Below are 10,441 nucleotides of genomic sequence, written 5' to 3' on the forward strand. Positions count from 1 at the left end.
AAGCTCATTAACATACAGGTAACTGGGTGACATACAACCTCATTCTCAAAGGAAGACATTTAAACAGATATATAAAGGACACTACCCAGGAAAAACTGAAGCTGTTTTGAAGGCAAAAATGAAGCTGTTTCCTCTGTTCAGCTTCCAGACATCATTTGTCTCTAATTCACATTTGCAAGACCACATTTGTAAGGGAGAGAGGTAAAATATTTAGTTAAAAATAGAAACCCAGCTTACATTTCTTTGCTGTTTAAATTCCCCTTATGGACAGCAAGCTGAGCGTGAGCCAGCAGTGCCCTGGCAGCAAAGAGGGCCATCAGTCTCCTGGGCTGCATTAGCAGAGGCAAGGCCAGTACCTCGAGGGAAGGGATTATCCTCCTCTACTCAGCACTCCTTAGACCACTGCTAGAGCACTGTGCCCAGTTTTGGTCACCCAGTTCAAGGCAACACATCGACAGACTGGATCAGGTTGAGCACAGGGCTGCCGTGACAGCTGGGAGATGGGCTTGTTCAGCCTGGAGAAGATGACTCTGAGTGGCCCGAAGAGCAGTCCCCCAGCATCCACAAGAGACCGTAAGAAGGCAGACCAGGATCTTCACAATGGGACACGGTGGGCAGATGAGACACAATGTATGTAAGTTGAAACAAGAGAGGTTCGGACTGGATAATATTTTTCCTCATGAGGATGGTTAAGCCTTGGAAGAAATTGCCCACAGAGGCTGTGCAGTCTCTCTCCATCCTTGGGGTTTTTCAAGACCAGAATGGATAAGACCCTGAGCCACCTGGGTCTAAGCTCAAACTGACTCCTTCTGAGGCCCCGTCCAACCTGAACTATCCCATGATCCTACCATCCTAGGATTCATCATCCAGCAATGATTTTCAGGCCTGAGTCCAGAACAGCCCTTCCAGTGGGTGCTGCACTCCTGAGGCTATCCCCTGTCACTGGTCAGATCTTCCATGTCTACCTCAAAATACACACAACTGCTCCCTTCCTCGCGTCCTCCCACAAACGGGCGTGCGGCGTACACGTCCCTGCAGTGCCATGCTATGTGCTGGGGCCGCAGTCCCACCCCACAGCCCCAGCTGGTGGGGCCGTGCCGTTGGCAGAAAGTCTCATACAGGGTCCCAGGGCTGGAACACTACTACAGCTCTGGGTGGAAGAGGGAAACCCTATGGCTTCAAATCCATGTGCTTAAAAGGGGGCTGTTGCCTTAGCCTCAACTTTTTACTGGTAGGTTTTCTAGCAATGGAGTGCATAAACATTGAGAATGAACAAACCTAACCCTAAATATACCCTGATTATGCCTTGCTTTACCTGATTGATAGCCATTTAAACAGTCAGTAATCCACTATATCATCCTGATTATCTTCAAAGTAGCGTAATAGAAATGCCTGCAAAACCTCAGTTAGAAGTGAAAGTACTTGTAAGTTTTAAATTTATTCCTAAGATCTGCACTCTGGTACCATTCTTAATTATATAATGGACTATGTTTGTCTGTAGAAACAAGTTACTAACAATTGCACAAAATAAAAACAAATGAAAATGCATGAAACAAAATTATGACCGACTTACATGTAAAGAAAAGTATAGAAATATTACACAGTGTTAATCGTAAGAGGCTCATGTTTCTACAGCACTGCCATTTTATATAGCTTAAAATCTAGCAAAGCAATCTCACATTGAGAACCATGTGGGCTGTATTCTGACCATAAAAATTCTCTTGGCTTCAGTAAGATTTATTTCAAATACAGCCTTTCACTTGCATGAATCACCACAGAGGACTGGAGTTTTGCTTTTCTGCTTCCTGTGACTTAATAGTTTGATTTTAGAAAAAAATAATCCCTCCATATTCTGACCATGTAAAACTTTGCATAAATATAGCTATTCAAATCTCAAAGACATGGCAAGTAAAATGTATCTACAAGAGAGATACCACCTCTGCAGTAGCACTGTGACAATGAGTATCTATCCATCTGAGATATAACAGATCATACTTTCCCTTGAACAACATTTATAAAACTATTTATAATTGTGTCAACTGCTCAGTTTCAAGAATATTAAGAATCCCTTCCAAGTTTTCAAATAAAGCAAAATGTTAACATACTTACTAAATCTAAAACTGAAGAGAAAGCTCAGGAGGAAGGTAACAAACTTTTCAGGAGGAAGTTAACAAACTTTAGGGAGCAAGGTTGTTTTTACTTTTTATATCTATACAGCATAGTCACATGAAGAAAGCTTTTTTGCTATTTTTTTTAAAAATATTATTATTTTTAAAATCCTGGGATTTATACATCAAACTTATGAATAGAAAATCATACATGAGGATTCTTCCCATCTTGCTCCCTTTTCCTGTTTTCCCATCCCAGAGAGAATCTCAGATTCACAGCTGGAAGTTATATGCTGCAGGTTCGTCTCCAAAAAGTTAAGTGGTATAATGTAGGCGTCTTTGGCTGAATTGCTACAACACATCAAAGCGGGGTTAGGAAAAAACATTCCTCAGCTGCCAGCTGTTTTTTTGCATGGACAGACCCCCACCACGCTACCCCACTGCCTGAAGAACACCCTTCTGTGCAGTAATGTTTAGATAGATATATTGACAATCAGGAAAAAATGGCTTCACATGATTATATTATCAGCTTGAAAGAAACATCTACTGTAAAAAACATAAACTTGACAGCTTTACACCATCTGGCACCAAAAGCAATTAAATCTGATTCAATTTCTAAACTGTATCATTTGTATTTGGCTTTACAAGTTAAAATAAAACCCTTTCCGTACTGTCTAAAAAAAGCAGTCAAGTCTTTTAAGTAAAGCACAGAAAGTAATTTTTTTAAATAGAGATAAGTGCATTCCACAATCTGTGAGATTTTTTTCTTGGAGCAAACAGAGTTCTGTAATGCACTATAATTATTACTACTCTCTATATGTGCTAAAGTTACTCTGACAGTTCTCAAACAGGAACATGACCTACTGTTGGAAAGCATCAAAAGATGCCCCAAACATTACTAATTATGAAATGTTAGTGGAGTTAATCATTTAATTTTAGTTTTTCAGCCTATTCCACATAAGTTAGATGGCCTAAACAGAATTTAGAGGCTAAACCAAACATTTCTAGGAAATTTTAAAGACTAAGACTTTTAAAAGTAAAAGATGAGCCAGATTCTGCTCTTACTTCTACCAACGATAGGTGTCGATGTTCTCATTTGGAAATTACCATCATTACTGCAGAAGCTGAATGAGACTTTAAAGGGAAAGTTCGTCCACTTTAGCAGGACATCTCACTATCTTCACAACTCATCCACAGTTCTCATCAGTTTGATACACATTGCTATGATTCCCATTTGCAGCTTGTGTCATAGCAGAAATTCATGGGGGTTTGCTTACCTATTAAAAAAAAGCCTAAAATATTTAATGTAAAAAATGATTACAAGTAAGGAGGTTGGGTTTTTTTAACTTTCTTGACACCATAACTCAACTCTTAAAGTTCTTCATGAAGTCTTTCTGAAACCTAGGGATAGGCAATTTGAACTATTTGCTTATTTTTGGCTTGTGACTACTAGGTGTATGAAATACACACAAAGTTACTGTATCTACACTTTTAACTGTGGAAAGTTCTTTTTAAAGTTGATTAAAAACTTGTAAATTATTGGGAGAAAGTTCTGAAAACATCTCTTCCACCTTCATATGTTGCAGCCTCTGCCTTGTGTCAATGCTGCAGGCATAGTATGATCCTGCTTACACTACAGTTGAAACTTTTCAGTTTTATTTTTCATGTTTATCTCCTACTGTTACCTTCTTTTCAGACATTTCAATGAATTTTAAAATCTATTTCCAATACAGAATGTGTATGTATGAATGCTGGAAGCAAGTTAGATGCTTACAGTTACACAGGACTAACTTCTTGATACAGGAGGCATCACATAACCTATGGCCATGAACCAGGTATCTAAACTCAGAGAATGAGCTCTCTAGGTTTTTCTCCATAGTGTCAGACAAGCTTACTCAGAGAAAAACAAAACAAAACAAAACAAAAAACTGGTGCCTAATTTATCCATTCTGTGTCTTCCTGTAATGATATCAGTCTCTACTGCATCACACCCTATCCAGCAAAAGGTAGCCTAATCTAAATTATGAGTATGTCCCCTTGTGTTTCTGTGATAGAGCCCTAGAAATCTTTGCGGTATATACCCTGGAGCTAGTCAAAGGGCAAGCTAAGTCTTGGAACAAAGTATTGTCTAGGCATCACAAAGATTACATGTAGGTGTAGGACTCATCTCACCTAACTTGTGGTTGATGGAAAGAACACGTACTTTTAAGGAGCTATCCACTGCATCTGCAAGTAGACTTCTAAAGTGGCTAGACTAATTGTACGGTAGAAGTGTTGTGTATTGTCTTCCAGAACCTAAAGATGCTAGAGATTGTAGAGGTCTAAGTTTGATCAGATGATTCCACCCTATCTTCCCCTAAGAAGTACTTTGTTATTAATATTCTCCCAGTTCCCAAACACTGAAGGAGATGTGCTGAGTGGACTTTCTAAAATAGCCAGTGGGCTTTGGCAAAAATTAGCAAATCTCAGCAACATGTGACAACAGTTAACTGACTGTTTGTGTTCTAGGTGCTCTGGAAATGCATACAAGGAATTACAACTCCATATTCTACTAGAATCATCTATCTCATGCAATTGCTAAACAGTGTTAAATAATACCACAAGAAAGGAAGGGGAGACAGTCCTGTAAATTAATCACATCTGCAGCCTTCTTTATGGTTATACTAAATGCTATACTTTATTTCATTGAATTGGAGCTGGATTAAAATAAGAGGCAAGTCACAGTCAGAGATTCCAAGGTCACACAAGCAAATCTTCCTGCCGCTTGGTGCCTATTATGTTAATTCAGCAATGTTTGTTTTGTTTTGTTTTCTCCCGTTATCAGCACAGTGACTGTGTTCCATTCAAAACTGTTACTATAGGAACCCTATGGTAACTTTTAAAATTTTCTTTTCTTTTGGATAAAAATATCATAAAATTGACGGATAAGTTGTTTAGGTAGAACAATAGGGCATTTGATATTTAATCTGCAAGCACTTAATAAGAAGTATTCCAAGTAATGGCACAGTGCTATTATCATATCACTTAGTAAAATGGCAGCGAATTATTGTATTATTCACATCTCGTTGGGTCCATGCTATTATCACAGAGATGCCTTTAAAGATGACATTTAACATACTCCTCTTATACAGTAAAGTGGTTAAAAGCACATTCAAATTTTAAAATGTTTCTGATCTCTTGACAGCTCACCGAAGCATTCTGTGGGCCCCCCTGCCTCTCTAGTTGTTAACTACAGCTCTAAAACTTCTTATAATTATGAACATTGCAGTCACACTAAATTAGACTGACAGTTGAAATACTGATTACTAAGGACTTATTAAGGACTACTTTGCAACCAATTATGCTGACATTTGACTTGATTTGACAGTTGAATTGAGTGGAAGATTCCTCCAAAACAGTGGAGAAGAATTTAATTTATATCCTCATCATTTTAAGATAATTGTTCAGGACAGATTCATTAATATACCACTACAAAATTTATTTTTATCCCAGCTTGGAGCACCTATGATTCAAATTACAGACAAATAGTAAAAGCATGGGGTCTTTAACATGCATGCATTCTCTCATATTTTGGGATTTGGTGAGGGCTGCCATGGGATATCTGGCACAAAAAAAGACAATTTAATGCCAGCTTCCAGGAATTTTCACTGACCATGAACGTGAGCAAAACAAAAATATGTTTTCAAGTTGTCAAATATTTTTCCCATAAAATGATCAAAATTGTTAAATGATATTATACCCAATTTCCACTGTTGTAACTTTGCTGTACCATTACATGCAAATTCACTGTCATTACATTGTTTCCCAGTAATTTCTCAAATGTTCCTGCAATTTAGTGAATTTCACCTGGAAATTCTCTGAAACGCCTACTCCATCTTTTTTTAATGTGCAAATAAGAATTAGCAGAAAAAAATATTACCCCTTTAAACTCAACTGGCATAATTTCAGAGCAGAATGCATAGCACAAAGTTTGATTTAGCAGAAAGGTGACAAACATTGATTCCCAGGAAACCATCTTCTCTAAAAGAGGTGAATATACACATACAGGAAATGAAGAGAGGAAATTTCCTTAGTCAGATCTGTTTTGCCAACTAACTGAGAAAAAAAAAAAAAAAACAGATCCTTTCAGCCATCAAAGAATTAATGAACTATTTTCAAAGTATTTTTAAGGCTGCTCTAGGACATAAGAAATGTCACCAACCTATCACAAAAAAAAAAAAAAAAGTTAATGGCAAATACTTTAGATACAGTTTGTTTAATTTTATTTTCACTTCCTGCCTTGACAAAATTCCATAAAGAAAAGGAGTTAAGTAGGATTCAAAAAACGATTCTGCTTCTTATAAGGTACTAGCTCCCTTGCATGTTTCCAGGGCCAAAATAACATGAGAAGTGAACTGAAGCATAAATAAATGAGAACACACCTTTTAGTTTCCCCATTTATAAAAAGTTATTCACATCTGTTCCCTACCTGTACTATAAAAATTGCTTACCTTTTTACACCTGGCTCAGCAAAATAGATGCTTTGTAATTTACAGGGATGCTGAGAATATTGATTAGAATCCAGAGAAGACTCTGGTATAATCGCTTGAAGGAGAGACTCCAGAGATGATATAGTGTTTCCTTCATTGCTACATGGACTTCCTACTTGTCAGGCTTACTAGACTCCCTGTGAATTAACCTGTTTGCATGTATACCAGGGAAACATTTTATTATTCACTCATGTGTTATTTATAGGATTAGATTACTTATATGTCAGTTTAAAAAAAAGGCAGTTAACTGCAAAGTAAAGTTACACTTAACTGTAAAATGAAGTTTTAAGCTTTTTGAATGTATTTCACAAATATCATCTATTGATGGTAATCTCCAAACCCTGATGCATATAGCTAGTTTTGCAGATTCAACCCCCGGAATAGTTCCCTAAACATAGGTTCACACAGGAGATGCTGTGACAATTCCTTTCTATTGCCAGTGTGGAAAGATAGCTTTCAAAACCTTGGGTAGATAGCAGACTGAATTAGTCATTGTTTTCTTGATCCTAAAAGTCTATCACAAGCACAACAGCTAAAATTAAGTAACTGAAAGTGGACAGAATAAGACCCTTTGGTTATGCATTAAGCTCATCAGCCACCCTGGGGTAGAGAAGTTGGGATCTGAGTGATTTGCATTTACCTAGTAACAATTTTCCCTTAACTTGATTAAACATGATTTGGTCAAAAGGTTGACAAAAGTCTTTCCAATGGCAGCTTAACATATTTCTTGTATTATTAATGGCCCCTGATGGACTGTTACTTAATGAGGCTATGTCTTTATACCTCAAAGAATTATTTGTTAAGTGTTTTTGTAGGGAACCTACACAAATTATACTTATTCCCATTCAATCATCAGCAAGTATTATGCATTTATTTCTTCATCTTTCTCCACTTAAATAGCAGCTTAGTTGGTGGCAAAGGTGGTAATAGTTGGACTGAGGAGGAAAGAGAGCCTGTGAATGGAGAAGTTCAAAATTACATATAAAAGCTTCTTTGCAGATTGTTTGAGACATAAAAATAATTTCTCTTCCCAAGCTCACCAAGGGGGTTTAAAAAAAAAAATACCCCAAAAAAAACAATTTGTCTTGTGAACACTGAAAAATCAGCCAGGCATTTCAGGAGTGCTTCCAACTTCCTTGGACATTTTGGCAACTAGGAACCTATGGTTAGAGGTGAAAATCAGGGAAAATAAGCAATAATTAAAAGTGGAAGTGTTTGCTCTTCACAGATGCTGGAAGGGAAATTTCAGACTAAAATATGTTTTGAAACTGTGCAGTGTAGAGCAATACAGCTCCTTTAAAAAGAGAAGGAACAAACACCTAGTGATTTCAGACTACGGAAAAGATTAAATGATTAGAGCAACTGACATATGAGGAGAGGCAGAGAGAGCTGTGACTTTTCAGCACAGAGAAAACAAGGCTCATGGGTAACTTATCCATGTGTATAAAAACCTCATGGGGGACAGTAGAGAAGATGCAGCAGGACTCTTCTTAGTGGTGACTAGTGAAAGGACAAGAGGCAATGGGCACAAGCTATTATACAGGAAATTCTACTTAAACATAAAAAAAATACTTTTTACTGTGAGGGTGGTCAAAAACTGAAACAGATTACCCAGCGATGTTGTAGACTCTCTATCCATGGAGATATTCAAAACCCAACTGGACAAGTCCCGAGCAACCTGCTCTAGGTGACCCTGTTTTGAGGATTCTGGCAACCTCAGTTGTTCATTGTCTTAGCCTCACTTGCTGGTAACAGGAATGGCTGTTTATAAGAGCTGAAAAAAATGCCATGTGCTGATAAAACTGAAAGGAAAGCGGTGTCAAGTGTATTTTTCAGATGGAAAGAACTAGATCCACAAAGGTATGTGGATGTTTAAATTTAGGCATTTGAAGTAGATATGAAAATTTGGTCAGCTGAATAACTCTCTGTACTCTTTTGGCTGTGATAACTAGGGGCTTGGTTCAGTTGGCTGAACAAAATCATCCAACACATTTGAGATTCCCTGGGTTTTCCAAGACACTGGCAGTATGCCACTTCCTACAGGAGGTCTGAGTCCCTCCATATTGTCAGCTGGAGTCTACTTGGGATACTCTAGATCATCTCAAGTGGTACTTCATGTCCATCTTCAAGCAGACGAGGCATAGAGCTAGTATCCATTAATTTCGATTACAGCGAGGTGGAGGCACCTAGCACATAGGAAGACGTGTACATGCAGACATACAACTTCAGGTGTCTTAATTTGTGAGCTAAATCTGACACCTATTATGAATTCTAATGGAAAGTAAGGATCTAAATATTTTGTAGATCTGTGCTTAAGCTCCCTAATGTGAGGGATATTTCCTGAGTCTTTGAATAGTGTCTCTCTCAGTAAGACCCTGACTTGACTAAGACCTTCTTTCTGCTATTGTATAAATGTTATGTAATTAAAAAGAGAGCCCAAGAACTTCAGCCATAATTTCATTGGCAGTAAATGAAATTATCCTGTGGTTTTTTTAACTAAACTCAAGGAGTATAGACTATTCTTAGTACCCTTAAATAAGCTTTTAATCCCACAGGAGAACAAAACTATTGAAAGATGTGCAGGTGGTAGAAATCCATAAGCAGGAGGAAATTTATCATTGAGATAAGTGAAGAATGTCCCAATCACTTCAAAATCTATTGCATCGTGTGCAAATGTCTATTTGTCTTGGGGAAGCCAGTTTGGAAGTGAAAGTGGATAAATTATGAAGAATGATCACATTCTAGCTGTTAAAAAATCCTTAATCATTTTCCTGTTGTGACTATATTAGTTTGCTGGTGCATCAAGTTATAGATGACAAATAAGCTATACCTTAGGATGCAGTAATTACGTATCAGTCTACTCCAAGAAGGCATAAAAAAGAGTGAAAACATCAACAATTTTCTCTAAAATGAGTACCATTGAGCAGGTAATATAAAATAAATATATCTCATCATTTTGCATTGTAAATATTTCTCTGTCAAAAGATTTATAGTTTTCATTGCTATTATATCTGGAAACTTATCAATATTCTGTCCTTTTTTTCTTGGGTTTCTCCAGGTCTCATACTAAAATTCTGCAGTTAAATACAAAGAGAAAGATTAGAGCAATTTTCTTCTGTTGAAGCCCACTATCTCTGCTGAATCAGCTAAATCACTTCCCCAAAGGTATACAGTCCTCACAAGTAACTCCACATAGCAGGGAGCTTTTTTCTACATGATTGGTTGAGCTTTGAAAAATGCAGAAATTTCCTCCACCGAGAAAGATATCTTTTGGTACTAGCAGGTACTCAGCAATTGTACATAATGAAGGTTGCACATTAATCAATATAGCCAATTAACTTCTTTCACAATCAAATTGGAACATTTTTACTAAGGTCAAACTGCTAGAAAGCAGTTTACCAGGTGTCTTGCCACTCCTGTTGATTGCAGTTGCAAAAACTTAACTTTCATTTACATGGGCAAATCCTTATTTGATGCTATGCAGTCACAGCTATCCTCTTTAAAAGCCTTTGCAACTTCTGACACATGCAGTTTATCACAAGCCAACAGGAGAGAGAGAATTTCATGGAAGCCTTTTGTTAAAACACTGCAGAGCAAAGCACTCTATGGAGAGAGTTGCATATCTTGCATTTCCTTGGCAGAGCCCACAACACAAACAACACAGCACAGGCTGAGTGACAGGGAGATACCTTTTTAGCCTCACTTCTTCTAGCCATTTTAGTCAGATGTCGAACCCACACAGAAAACTGATGAACGCAATGTACGTTTGGTCTACATGGCATACCCCATGTAACATGAGAAACT

Source organism: Haliaeetus albicilla, chromosome 14 (assembly GCF_947461875.1).
Source record: "Haliaeetus albicilla chromosome 14, bHalAlb1.1, whole genome shotgun sequence".
Classification (NCBI taxonomy): Eukaryota; Metazoa; Chordata; class Aves; order Accipitriformes; family Accipitridae; genus Haliaeetus; species Haliaeetus albicilla.